Source organism: Neophocaena asiaeorientalis, unplaced genomic scaffold (genome assembly GCF_003031525.2).
Source record: "Neophocaena asiaeorientalis asiaeorientalis breed wild unplaced genomic scaffold, Neophocaena_asiaeorientalis_V1.1 scaffold336, whole genome shotgun sequence".
NCBI classification, from domain to species: domain Eukaryota; kingdom Metazoa; phylum Chordata; class Mammalia; order Artiodactyla; family Phocoenidae; genus Neophocaena; species Neophocaena asiaeorientalis.
The window spans coordinates 2276240-2291093 of record NW_020174788.1 but is presented as its reverse complement, the minus strand read 5'-3'; the positions used below and the strand labels follow the sequence as shown (position 1 = coordinate 2291093).

The 14854-nt window shown below is 42.7% G+C and overlaps 1 protein-coding gene across 1 annotated transcript in view; it reads left to right on the top strand.

Moving 5' to 3' along the window:
- The window catches only part of SGCD (sarcoglycan delta), a 405485-nt gene that overhangs the window by 314639 nt on the left and 75992 nt on the right, over positions 1-14854 (top strand). The gene's annotated exons all lie outside the window — the stretch shown is intronic.

Genomic DNA, 14854 nt, shown 5'->3' with positions numbered 1-14854 from the left:
TGCCCTGCTCGGTGGATAGACAGAAAATCTTGTTTAATTACACCCTTCATGATCCTGGCTTGAAGCCAGCCTTATTTTATTCCAGTTATAACCTTTTCAACACAAAGAGTAATGGGAGTTTAGAGGAACAAGCTGACAGTTTTTACCTGAAATAAGTTGGGAACTAGAAGTAAATTAAAAAAAATAAAACCAGCCAGAAGATTCTTAGTCCAGAATTTTCCATGGTTTGTTAAAACATACAGTTGACCATTGAACAATGGAGGGGTTAATCTGTGCATAACTTATATTTGGTCCTCCGCATCTGCAGATTCAACCAACCATAGACCGTGTAGTGCTGTAGTATTTACTGTTGAAAACTATCCACGTATAAGTGGACCTGTACAGTTCAAACTTGTATTGTTCAAGAACCAACTATAATATAAATGAAAGGAAGACCATCTCAGAAAGAACTAAATAAATTTGCCTGACTTCTGGCCTTGAATTATGTGCCAAGTTGTGTTAAAGGTCACTCCTTTGTTTGCTATCCTTCATTGGCTCCCACTGACTTGAAGATAAAAACACTCACGTACCACCTTAAAGTGGCTGATCTGGCCCTGCATGATGGGCCCAGCCTCTCATCTCCCATTACCCTTTCCTCTCCTTCCAACCTTTTGTTATTTTTGTTTCTCCCTCTGCCAAGACTTTCATTGCCACAGGCAGATAAGAATGGTGTAGTGAAAACAGTGTCTCTGGTTTCTCACAAGGACGTGAGAAGCCTCCAGTCCCAGACCTGCTAATCTGTGACACCAGCCAGACGCCACTGGAATGGGACCTGTTTATACTAACAAAGCAGCAAAAGTTGAAACAGCAAAGGCCCCTTATGGACCAGGACCCGTTATGACAGACCCCCCTGAGAACCGGTGTTGTCGAACACAAGTTTGTGTGCCCGACGCACAGTGAGGCCAAACAAACTGAAATGTCAGAGTTTGGAGCAGAGATATGTTTAGTGCAGGGCCAAGGAAGGAGAATGGGTGGCTTGTGCTCAGAAACCCTGAATTCCTTGATGGTTTTAGGGGAGAAGTTTTTAAATAGGCAAAATTTGAGGTGCAGGCTGCAGGGTGTGGAACTTTCTTCTGATTGGTTGGTAGTGAGGTAACAGTGCGGTGCTCCAGGAATCTTGTGCTCAGCTCTACCTGTGCGGGGAAACTTAGTTCCTGCAGAAGAACTCAAAGATACTATGAGGTATATTCCTTCAGAAGGAACCAGGACCTTGCCCCATCGCTGCACTAGTGTTGGGGTGGGTGGTGTGCCCACAGGTTCCTGCTCGGTTTCAGTAGCAAAGTTGAACCAAGAGAATGCTGCTTCTTGGATTCACAATCTATTTGGCTGTTCTCCAGAGGCATGCCTGGACATGCATCCTCTGGCTGGTGAAGACCAGGGGGAATATTCTCACTGGTCACAAAGCCAGGCTCTCAGGACACAGAACAAGATGAAAGGAAAATCTCCTCATACCTGTGGTTCTCCTCCTTGTGACAAGAGGCACAAAAGACAGAGACAAGAGAAAAAAAATGACCACCTCTGGGAGGAAAAGGAACAGTAGAAAACAAGAGTTCTCATAGTAAATCTTTACCAAAGTTGCTACACCGAAGGAACTTATTCACACATATATTTTCTCCTGCTAATCTAAACTTGAAAAGGGACAAGAAATTTTTACCTTCCTCTCTCAACCTACAGAGTACTGCAGAGCGAAATCCAGGAGACCTGACTTTGGTAAAAATTCTTAGCTTTCTGTCACTACTGCAAGTTTTCCAGGATCTCATCTGTAAGCTCCAGAACAAGTGTGGTATCTCAGAAAGTTCTATCTGGGTTGCCAAAACTATGGGAAAGGAAAAATAATTTTTCCTCTATCTTTCTAGATTCTTGGCTGAGACACCCCTGTAATAAAAGACAGATTAATACAGAAAAAAATGTTCAGTGATGTGTATATCTCCTGTATACATGGGAGATACCCAGGAAGACTGAGTAACTCCCTGAAATGGCCCAAGCCAACACCTTAAATATCATCTCCAGCGGAAAAACAAAAGATTTGAGGATGGGGTACGGGGGAAGAGGCCAGTTATGAGAAGTTATCAGGAAATGCACAGTAAGCAAAGGTTATTCTGCAGATTTAAGTCATTGCCTTCTGCATTGATGAGAGTTTCTAGAAATTACCTGGTACAGAGAGGGAAACCCCTTACAAATGGAGATTTTCCTTGTAAATGTAAATGTCTCTTACAAAAGAGTAACATCTGCTTGTTTTTCAGAGCTTCTCCCATGTCTGCTATTTCTTAAAAGTAATCAGCCTAAAATAATCCTTATGCCAAAGAGGCATATTTTGGGATGGTATATTCTGCTCCCATTCACTGCTTTTCTTTTTCTTTATCTTTGTGGGTGTGGGTCTTTTTTGGTCCATACACTGTAGTTGTGTTAGCATGTCAGGAAGAAGCAGAGGTAGACATATGTGTTGAGTTCACTGTTTAATCAGAAGCCTCCTCAATTTGCAGGCTACAGCCATTCTCCCTTGGTTTCCTCTACAGTGCCATAGAGGCCACACTTAGAGCCTTGCTATTCCCTTTTCTTGAAACATTCTTCTCTACTCTTTCTGAATCATCCTTTTCATCTTTTAACTCTCAGATTAAAGTCCACTTCCTAAGGAAATCCTTTTTGGCACACCCCAGGATCATACTGGTCTCCCTGTTAGCCCCTATACATAGCCCCTGCACATCTTCATTTTTGGATGCACTGGCTCAGATGTCTTCCACATTTGCCATTGCCCACAGAGGGGTTTAGGTTAGGTGAATCATCACAAATTCATTTCCTCCAGAAGTGTGTGCTCAGCCAGCAAAATGATGAGTAACTGACTCTTTGACATTTGTTTGTAAAGGAGAGCCATTAAAGTCTCCTGGAGTGTCTAATTTTGGCCATATGCTTATTCATCCCTTTTCTTTCTTTCTTCTATGCATCCTAAGTCATTTCCAAAAGAGAATAATCTCTTCTTCTTTCTTTTACAAGCAGTTTCAAAACTTTAGATTTCTGTCTTGCCCAAGCGTTCTGCTATAGTCACACTCCAGTAGAACTTTGCTTTAACGTGAAGCCTCTGACCTACAATCCCTATTCATTTCCTCAACCATGGTTATCATAATTCATAGAGGAATCAAGTCCTCTTTCACCCAGTTCTGCATTTCATCATTGCTTCCTATTCACAAAGGAAGATTAGTTTCCAGGTCTTTGGATTTTTTTCAAAAATACAGCCTGACTCATTAATGATAATTTTCCTTGCCTGGCGTCTGAGTTCAGACACACTCACTCTGGAATAACAAAGCCCAGACGAATTTGAAATCCTTTGGCAATCCAAGCGCATACCCCTAACTTGAATAAAAAATAGATGCTAATAAATGCAGGGTCTTAAAAATGTGAATTAATAGTCATTTCACACTTCATGGCAGCTTCATGCTGAAGAAATAGCTTAAAACTTAATTATGTTGCTTGTCCCTTCATTAAGTGCAGATGACATTCCGCGGATAAATTTTTGCAATGACATCTGAGGAAGGGAGTTGAGAAACTCATTAGTTATTCATGATGGAGAATATTGACTGTGTACTGATTAAAGGAAACTGTTGACACCCTTTTTAACATGATGCATCTGTCTGTTCATTTATGGTTCTCTCTGTGGTCCCCATGGAAAGCTCTTTGGGAAATGAGGAAAATGCCCTTCAGCATTTGAATGCAAATGTATATAAAATGTGCGTGATGAGTGAGATTAAAATGGAGAGCGGGAGGCCCTGGGCTTCTGATTACCCGCCCCTGCGAATGGCTGGGCTGCTCTGTGAGGACCATTTGGGAGATACACAACCACAATGGATTGAATCCATCCTCCTCTTGGCACCCGAGGAGCTATTATGCTACATTCAGTATTTCAGTGGCTCATTCTAAAGCTAGAAGTCAGTTCTCAGTGAATGATGCATGGAGGGTTTTGCCTCCTGTCACATAATAATCCCATAGCTTGAGCCAGGCAGTGACTAAGTTAAGTGAACCGGTGAAGGCACAACCACCCTCTCTTTGTGTGAGGGGCGATATTCTTACAGAAAGATAATTTTGCTCTTTACTCTAATGACCCAGAATGGCTAAGAAGTGAGGGCAGCAGAACCAAGAGTAAGATAAGGCATCATAAAGAAGTGTTTTCGAATTGTCTGAATTACCTCCCTTGAGAGCCATGAACTTCCTGTCACTGAGAGACTCAAGGTAAGGGGAACTGTCCAGTCAGGACTGCTATAGAGGTGTGTCAGGCATCAGAAGGAGGGAAGGTTTTAACTAAACCACCTTTCAGATCTGCTCTAATAGGAAGATACAAAGATTCGGGCTTCTAAGTGCTGTTCACGGATATGATTTTACCAGGGACCTCTCATTAAGTTGAAATTTCTCGAAAAGTTCTATTCATAGAGTAGTTGAAGGTTAGAATCTGTGACCAGTATTGATGGATTCCTTTTCACTTTTCCTTGCACTGTGGGTGTTTGAAGAACAATTCAGATTCTTTCCATGCTTTGTAAATTTCAAAGTGCTTTCACACATACCCTCTCCAAAACTCCCTTAACTGTGATGAGAGGGATGGACTTCACTCCTATTGTACAGACGGGGAGACTGAAGGGTTAGAATATAACACTTGGCTGTTTGGCATAATGAAAAGATCCTGTCCTTTCTCAGGGCTCAGTCAGATTTTGAGGTTTATCAGAGTCTCTGACACTGGTGGCAGCATGGAGTCAAGGTTAGGAGCAAAACTTTCAAGTCAGACCGCCAGACCCTGGATCCTGGTTTTGCCACCTGCCAGCGTGTGCCTCTGGGCAAGCTTTTAAAACCTCTCTCTGTCGCCGTTTCCTCATTTATGAGCAGGCGGATAAAAACAGTACCAACTGAGCAGGACTTGTGAGCCGTGAATAGCATGACGTATATGAACTACTTCCCACATCACGTAGAACCTAGGACTTAAATGTTAGCTCTGGGGCCTCTGTTGTTGAAGCAACCAATTATTACTCATTCTTTTTTTTTTTTTTGCGGAACGCGGGCCTCTCGCTGTCGTGGCCTCTCCCGTTGCGGAGCACAGGCTCCGGACGCACAGGCCCAGTGGCCATGGCTCATGGGCCCAGCCGCTCCACGGCATGTGGGATCTTCCTGGACCAGGGCACGAACCCACGTCCCCTGCATCGGCAGGCGGACTCTCAACCACTGCGCCACCAGGGAAGCCCTATTACTCATTCTTGATTATGGCCAAGGAGTCTGTCCAATGATAGGGTGGTTTTGCTATATCATATGCCTCACAGATTATGGTCAGCAGGTTAATAGCCTATTTTGTACCAATCAATACAGTCAAGACAACAGTGAAACAAGTATGAGTTGATGAAATTGGCCAATTTAAAAAGTGAACTCTAACCCTGCTTTTGAACTTTTCTTATCTCAAAGGCATTTGCAGTCTATATTCAGCCACGAGAGAAGCGAACTTTGTCCTTAGGAAGAGAAAACTGAGACTTAAGCATTACACAGGCAAGATGAAGTGGAAAGCATTATGGTTATGGATGAAAAGATTAGTGTTTTAAAAACACATACAAAGAGCTTTGGATCTTTTTCTGAATTTAATTGCAGTGTGGTGAGTGACAGTTGTGAAAATGCGGTTTAAAAGGGAAAATAATAACATTTAAGTATCAAAATATTTTTAAAATCCACTAATTCTAACTGTAGTGTAATTCTAACCGTAGTGACCAAATACTCTCTCCCTCCTGGCTCCTTCAGCCATATTCGTAGGAGGGAGAAAGTGGCTTAGACCAGCTTCCCTGGAAGACCTGACCAAGCAGAAAATCCCAGAAACAAGAAGCCTCATCTGGGGACCTTTCATCCCATTTGCCGGCTGCCACCAGGAATCAATGGCTCTTTCATAATCCTAGCAAGAAAGTGAAATCACAATTAAACTCTTATGAGATTTTGGTTTTTTTCTTTTCTAATTTTCACATTGACTCTTGCCCTTTATATACATATACATACATACATATATATATATATGTATGTAGGTATGTATATCCTTAAAGTTTTTGATCCTCCATTGCAGTATACCATTAAGAGTTATGTTGTTTCCTTCCCCCTGAAGGCCGCAACAAGTGCTTATTTTTCATGTGGGTTGGATGGATTTTTTTTTCTGCAGTACGCAGGCCTCTCACTACTGTGGCCTCTCCCGTTGCAGAGCACAGGCTCCGGACGCGCAGGCTCAGCGGCCATGGCTCACGGGCCCAGCTGCTCTGCGGCATCTTCCCGGACCGGGGCACGAACCCGTGTCCCCTGCGTCTGGATGGATTTTTATCTCACAACCACAGGCTGCTGCTAGTGAACCTTTGCTTCCTGTCTGCAACCTATTGCTGGGCAAGATTTACCTGTAAAGATATAGTGGCTGCTGTGGCTTTTGTAGTAGAATAGAAATAATTCTCTTTGGTAATAACAGTTAGTTAGACACCCCTATGACCGTGAAAAGCAAACCCCAGGAGGATTTTCCAAAGGGCTGGTGTCACTCGCCAAGACTCTCTGAATGAGGTCTAGAGGATGAATAGCACACAGGTCAAAATGCTGATCTGAGCATCCTCCTCTTCCTGGTACAGGGAGGGATGACCCTTACAAATGGGGATTTCCTTTATAAATCTAAATGTCTGTTACAAAAGGATAACTTCTACTTGGTTTTCAGAGCTTTTCCTGTCTGCTGTTGCTTAACAATAACCAGCTAAAAATAATCCTTAGGCCAGAGAGGCATATTTTGTGATGGTATGTCTGTCCCCCTTCAGTAGCAGGACGAGCCCCAAAATTCAGCTTTCTGGCCACTGCCTTACTGATATTTTGCCACAGGGAAACGTCTGTTATTACAAACACAACCACAGTATGAGAAAATGCACGAAAACAGATGAATAAGATTTACTTTTCAGTCACAGCCTGCTAACCTTTGGGCCTAATCTCAGAATGGAGATTTGCTAGAGCCAACCGGAAAGCATGAAACACTGCTCTCTGTGGCCTTTGGCATCATTTGTTCACTTGTTTGCTGTTTATCTCCCTTACTGGGTTGGAAACGCTAAGCCAGTGAGTCTCATATTAGAACCACTTAAGTTTAAAAATAATTCTGATTCCTAGTCCCTGTTCCAGAACAATTCAATTAGAATTAGAGGTGCAGCCCAGATGTTGGTATTGTTTAGAGTGTAACCGAACGCAGGTTCGGCCACTTGCAGCTCAACAGCCAATAAATCGAAGGGCAAGCTTTGGCAGAGAAGAAAGTACTTTATTCAGAAAAGCCAGCAATCTGGAGAGATGGTGGACTTAATGTCCAGAGACCAACTCCGAAGATTCTGCTCAGCCATGACAATCTTTAAAGGGAAAAGGGGAAACCATCTCCGTTCATCATTAAGGCAGGAGGTCAGATGCTTCGTCATTTTTCCATTGCGTGCAGACCTGCTGATTTCTCCCCATCTTCCTTGGGATGCTGTCTTGCCCACGTGGTCCACCTGCAATTGGATGTTCTCTTGCCCGCATGCTCTGCCTGCGGATTTACTAAGGGGAAGCTAGGGGTAGAGAGTCAGTCATTGTTTAACTACTTAATTCTTCATTTCTTACTCTTTCTAATCCAGGAAAGGAATCAACAGGTTAGGTAAGGTGTTGCATGTATTTAGTAAATCAGAAATCCGGAGGTAAGTTAACTGTTGCCTAATGACCTCATCTTTATGATTAAGGTCTAAAGAAAACAGGGATGATTAAAAAGGAAGGAGGCAAAGGACCTGCTTACAAGAACATGCCTGGTGATTCCAGGGTGTAGCAACAGTTAAAAATTGGGTTCCGGGCTTCCCTGATGGCGCAGTGGTTGAGAGTCCATCTGCCGATGCAGGGGACACGGGTTTGTGCCCCGGTCCGGGAAGATCCCACATGCCGCGGAGCGGCTAGGACCGTGAGCCATGGCCACTGAGCTTGCACGTTCGGAACCTGTGCTCCGCAACGGGAGAGGCCACAACAGTGAGAGGCCCGCGTACCGCCAAAAAAAAAGAAAAAAAAAATTGGGTTCCAAGAGGATGGGTACCATGTCACACACCCTCATGGCCATATACACACCAGTTATTGTAAACTCTGAAGCAGTGCCTTGCACATCAGTGGATACTCAGTAAAAGTTGAATAAGTGGGTGTCTGGAGAGATGGAAGGATGGGTGGGTTGAGTAAGCGAATGAATGAAAAGAAAACGTCAGTGATTATAAGTTACTGGAGTTAAGTTCTTAAGATAATTGTTATTAGATCACTGTTCACAGTTGACCTTCTAATAGTTGAGATTCTACGTACCACCGTGCCAGAAAAGATCATTAGAGGTTTTAGATGAGTATAAAGAGGTAAACAGCAAACTGCAGGGTACACACATCATCTAGAAGTGGAATTTACTCTGCCTGCCTTAATGCAGCATCCATCTCCCATCTTGGCACACTCACATCTCTACAGAACAGGCAGCCGCTGCATCAAAAGTAAGTGTTCATTATCATTTCCTCAGTGAATCATGTTTGTCTGAAGGGAGCAGAGGTAACAAAGAGGAGATTATAGTTTGTGTGGAGTGATGTGATTGCTTGTAAACCTAGCAATGAAAGAGAAGTGTGTGCAAGCAGTTGAGAATTCTGTCTCTCTCCTCCAAATGCAGAAAATGGACAGAGTGAGTAGTTTATGCCCTATTCACGTTTTAATTGGAGGTGGGAGAAAGACACTTCACTGTCTTCCACACCTGGGCAACCCACAATTGCCTCATTACAGCGTTGATTACACCCCTGGGTAATGCTGTGGATGCCAGTGCAACGCTGCATACATCGATGTTTATTCCAGCTCTTATTCATGTAAAAGCACAAGCGAGTCTGTGTTTCTACTAAGGAACAGTGGAAAGACCAGTGGAGAAAGTAGCATTTGCATAGATTTCTGTTGATGGACCTAGTACTGCTTTGTTCCAATGTTACTTAGATGCCAGCTGAGATTATTCTGTCCCCTAATATCTACCTAATAGTGACTGATGCAAAACTCTTTTTGCCAGATTGAACAAAAAGTAATGTCCTTCCTACAGACCACCTTCTAGTTTCGTGATCACCTCTGACTTTGGCTTTTTATTCTGTGAATGTGTTCAGTTTAAGACTAACAACCACCACTAGACCGTATACCCCTTTTGTGCAAATTAGAAAGAGACACCCCTTCCTTGGGTCACTTCCATCTATCAGAAAATTGTCATAATATAGTGATTTTTTAAGAACAAGACACTTACGGCATGTACTAGAAAATTATAAGTGCACAAATTAATGATACCTAGGATGCGAATCACCCCTCCACGCACACACATACACACACACACGTGCATGACCTAGATAGCGATGTATGAGTCCCTGAAAGAGCATCTTGCCTTTCTGCTCGAGTTGTCTGTGTATAGCACATTAGATGGAACTTGGATCACAGTATTTTTTTTTAATTTAATTTTCACCAAAAAGACTTACTCATGCAAAGCTCTGGTGTATATGGAAGATTTTAGGAAAGTTTTGAGAGAGGGAAACAAGCTAAAATTCAATTATAGCTTGAACATATTGTAATATATGTAATATATATTGTAATATATTTACAAATGCATTTCAACCCAGATTTTCTTACTTTGCTCATAGCATCCCCATTTTGCAAATGAGAAAATGGAAACTCTGAGGGCTTAAGTCCTTGGTAACAAGGAGCAGAGCTAGGAGTACCTGACTCTAATGTCAAGATTCCAATGGTTGTGATACCAGGCTGGCAGGTGAGTGAGTAGAAAGTACAGATGAAACGCTGTAGGAGATAGTCTAGTACTAACAACTGCCCAGGCCTGGGATTTAGGAGACTTCGTTTGCAGGGCCGAGCACTCCACTTAGCTCTGTGCCTTGAGTCAGGTCACTCTCTCTCTACAAGAATATTTACAAGAATAGGCTTGTAAATATTCTTGTTCCGCGAATTCCCTAAGCCACATTGCCTGGTCCTCTGTCTGGTGTGTTGTCTATCTGGCACCTGTCCCAAGACATTAGTTACCGAAAATCAGATATGAAACATGTTGCTCACACATTTGAGGATATCTAATTTTTTTTTTTTTTTTTTTTTTTTTTTTTTTGCGGTACACGGGCCTCTCACTGTTGTGGCCTCTCCCGTTGCGGAGCACAGGCTCTGGACGCGCAGGCTCAGCGGCCATGGCTCACGGGCTCAGCCGCTCCGCGGCATGTGGGATCTTCCCGGACCGGGGCACGAACCCGTGTCCCCTGCATCGGCAGGCAGAGTCTCAACCACTGCTCTACCAGGGAAGCCCGAGGATATCTAATTTTAAAAAGGGAAAGGATAATGTAGAATGTCAGTTGAATTAAAAAAAAAAAAAAAGATGTAGTGCCGTGGCTATAGTGGCATAAAGACATGAGTAGTAAGTTTGTAGATCCCTTGTTATTGAGAAATAAAATGCTATGTTTTCTCGTAGGTTGTGATAGGCCTCTGAATATTTCTCAAATAAAATTATAGAAGACATATGTAGAAAACTAGATGTTGGATAGCTTCTACTGTGGGCAAGTAGCAAGAAAGGGATTCTTTAGAAAACACTCATGGTAGAACAGTAAAAAACAAACAAAAAAAATTGTTGACTTTTGCTTTACCCTTGTCCTCCCAAATCAAACTGCGTAAGTACAAAAATCTTTTCAGCTCCTGCCAAAAAAGCAGTATCTTCAGGCTATACAATAGCTGATTTACAGTTGAACACAGTGAGCAAGTTAAAGAAAAAGAATGCAGTACGGGTAAAAGACATGAAAGCACTAGGAAGAAAATTAATTGGAAATGTAGGGAGAAACCAGCGTGTCCACCTGTGAAGAGAGACAGAGGACATCATTTGATCAGCAGTGGCTGGGTTCTTTGTGGCTTTGAGGTATTAGGGGTCAAGGACTGGGGGAAGCTTAGTTTAACACTTGAGAGCACTTAATAATGACTTTGGGTGCAAAATCAGCGCCGAGGGTCTCCAGAGCATCGACAGAGGATGTGTCCACGAGCACAGTGGGCTGACGGATGATTGACAAAGGTGATGTCAGTGTTTCCCTTCCCCGTGTGCCATTTACATGGGAAGCTTAACTTGGAATCCCCAAGAAAGCAAAACTATTAAAACAGTTGATGCATTTCAGTGCAGAAGGGAGGCACCCAAAACTGTGATAAAAGAAGGGAAAGCCATGTTTCTCTAAGAGCAGGAGGTGGGGGTATCTGAGTGAGTGACAGCCAAGGAAAAGTTTTAAAGGGACTAATGCCCAATTTATCAAGATGTGTAGTTCTACCAAGGGAACCACACTGGATCATGGGAAATATCTGAAGGTAGGACTGTTCATTCTGTAAGACTGTAATGAGTTGATAAGCTCTTTGAGCTAGTGAAACAGATACAGACCTTTCCATCAAAGACTTCATAGATTCCCTCCCTTTTGCCTAATTAAATTCTGTATGGAGCTTAAGCATCACTTCCTCAGGCTCCACCTCGTGCCCTGAGCTCTTAGAGCCCCACATTTCTCCTCCATAGCATTCATTTCCATGTCCTATTGCATGTTCACTTGTAGGCGTGTTTTATTCATGTTTGCATTCCTGATTAGCCAGAAGAACTGTGAAGGCAGAACGATTTTCTCTCTTTTTTATGCCTAGTGTCTAACACGGTGCCTAACACACAGTAGTTATTCAATGAATACTAGTGGAATGAGAGATAAACAAATGAGATTAAATCAGAGCCAACTAGGATGGTTAACTCTGAGAGGAGATGGGTATCCTGCAGACACAATTATATTTTGCTGGTGAGAGCACCACTGTCACCTTCATTGTGCCTGACATAGTTCTAAATGTCTCTACTCAACCCCAGAACCCTACTCCCTGGGAATTTAATTAACAAGAACCACAGAGTCAGCACTTGGTCATCATCTAAGCACCTACACAGGACCCCGAGCTTTGGACTCACGTAGACGTGAGTTGAGACTCTGGCTCTGCCACTTACTAGTCATGTGATTGGCAGCACATCACCTACCCTCTTGGATGCTCACTTGCCTTATCTGTGAAAGAAAAATCAGAATGCATTCATTCCGTAAGGCTTTCTGTGAAGTTTGGTAAGCAAACCAAAGTGCAGGCACATAGAGACATTTAATTATCCTCATTCAAGGGAAACTTTAGAGAGTTTTAAGATGGAGTCAGTGACATGGCACAGAAAGAAGAGACCAAACAGTAAAAATGACAGTGCAGTGAATCGCAACTCATTTGTTTAGTAGTTAATTGTGTCCTGCACAAACGTGTAAGATTCATAACCCAGGGATAAACTTTGTTTTGTTTACTACCGTGTGCGCAGGGCTTGGCACACAGTAGGTCATTAATAAATATTGGATGGATGCATAAGTAAATTCCAAGGTAGGACATTATGACTTGCCAAGCTATGTTCTGGTTAGAGTACTTAATGGTCTACACGAGAGTACTAGTTAAAATACCAGTTAGAGCACTTCATAGGCTACACTAGAGTTCAGACCATCAAGGTTAGCACAAGAAAGGGTGATGGCATTCTAGGTAAAAAAGGTGGGGGAGATGATGAAGTGCAAATGCTGGGGGAAGAAAGAAAGAAGAAAGAAAGAAAGAAAGAAAGAAAGAAAGAAAGAAAGAAAGCCTAATACTGTGGATTTCCATGGCGTCATGGCCATAGGTACTTTTTTTTTAACTAGTTTTTTTTTTTAATTTTTGAATTTTATTTTGTTTTTTTATACAATTGCTCTGATCTTTATGATTTCTTTCCTTCTGCTAACTTTGGGTTTTGTTTGTTCTTCTCTCTCTAGTTCCTTTAGGTGTAATGTTATATTGTTTGTTTGAGATTTTTCTTATTTCTTGAGGTATCATTCTTTTTTCTTTATTCTGTTCTGCAGCAGTGAATTCCACCATTCTGTCTTCCAGGTCACTTATCCGTTCTTCTGCCTGAGGTATTCTGCTGTTGATTCCTTCTAGTGTAGTTCTCATTTCAGTTATTGTATTGCTCATCTCTGTTTGTTTGTTCTTTAATTCTTCTAGGTCTTTGTTAAACATTGCTTGCATCTTCTCAATCTTTGCCTCCATTCCTTTTCCGAGGTCCTGGATCACCTTCACTATCATTATTCTGAATTCTTTTTCTGGAAGGTTGCCTATCTGCACTTCATTTAGTTTTTTTTTTCTGGGGTTTTATCTTGTTCCTTCATCTGGTACCTAGCCCTCTGCCTTTTCATCTTGTCTGTCTTTCTGTGAATGTGATTTTTGTTCCACAGGCTGCAGGATTGTAGTTCTTCTAGCTTCTGCTGCCACGGGTACTTTTGATGGGGACTAAATAGTCTTTCATGTCCTGACCTCTATTTTGTCTTCCTGCCGTATAGAGTCCAGCTAAGGTGAATTATTTCCAGTTTCTCGAATTCTTTCTCTGCTCCCTTGATCTTTCAGTAACCCTCTGCCTGGAACACTTCTGTATCCTCCTTTTGCATAACTGTCCCTTATTCTTTGGGTCTGAGTTTAGGCATCATCTCCTCCTGTAAGGCTTCTCTGAACCCTCAAGCTAGTTTATCTTTAATACAATCATAGCAATTATTCCTCTGCATTGTGTTTCCTTGCTGAGACATTCCTTTCCCCCTGGTAGGCTGAGGAAAGACAGGGACAGTCCATGCCTCCTTCACACTCGCCAGCCCCTGGCACATACTGGTATTTATTGAATGAATAACATCATTTTAAGATGTAAAGCCTAAAAGAATCATAGGGAAATATGTCACTAGAGAAATAGGAAGCTTGTAGGGCACGGTTGGGGCTTAAGGCTGAATAATTGGAGTTTTTCATTTTCTTTGAAGTAATTGAGAACCAGATGAATAAAAGTACCCAGGAAGCAATAGAACAGGGTGCGAAAGAGAGGAGGCGGGGCTACCGTGGATGGCATCTCAAGAGAACAAAAAGTGAAAAGACAGACACGCACCGGGACCAGAAGGAAGAAAAGGAGCTGACAAAGGAGTTAAGTTACAGAAGCCAAGAAGGAAAAAAAAAGTGTCTCTCAAAGGAGTAGGTGTGGTCAAACCCTGCAAGTGAAATTTTGAAAAGCCCTTAAAACGGAGGGAAGATGCTGAAAGGAAGTAGGTGGGGTCACCTGTTCTGGCGCTCCAGCGGGGAGAAGGTGGGCCGGATAAGAACTCTCATGGGCTACTTGGCCAAGCACAGCTGTTATCAAAACAAGTTAGAAGTATGCCTGTGAAAGGCAGTGAAAATCGAGAGATGGAAGACGGCAGAGGAAAAACTGAGGGAGGTAGATGTGACGTGGAAAGTCGTTGGTGTTATTCTGTTCTGTTTCTAGATCTTCTTTGTCGCTAGGCCACTCTGCTGCAGGGAAATGGGCTTAGGCACAGTGCTGTGCAGGGTGCTTTAGCAGGTCCCCAAGCACTTGATAAAGCATACCATGGAATAGTTGGAGAACACTGAAAAGGGCCGTCTTGAATATCTTTGCTTTGCTTTGCTCTGTAGCTCCGAGGGATTTCACTATTTCAGCATCCACGGAACCTCCAGCTGGCTTATGTGCTGCCTTGGACCCATTCCTCAGTTTCCTTTGTGTACGCATGCCTCATCAAGAAGGTTATAGTACAGTTGGGAAGACAACGGAGATACTGTCATTTCCTTTAGTGTCTTGGCAGTAACCTCTGTCCAACAGCAGCTACTTAACATGTGTTCATTGAAGTGAAGTCACGCTGGGCTGGTGTTCTTTGATGACACAGGGCTTGCCTTGCCATTTGAACTTAGGTTTGTCTAAATGCAG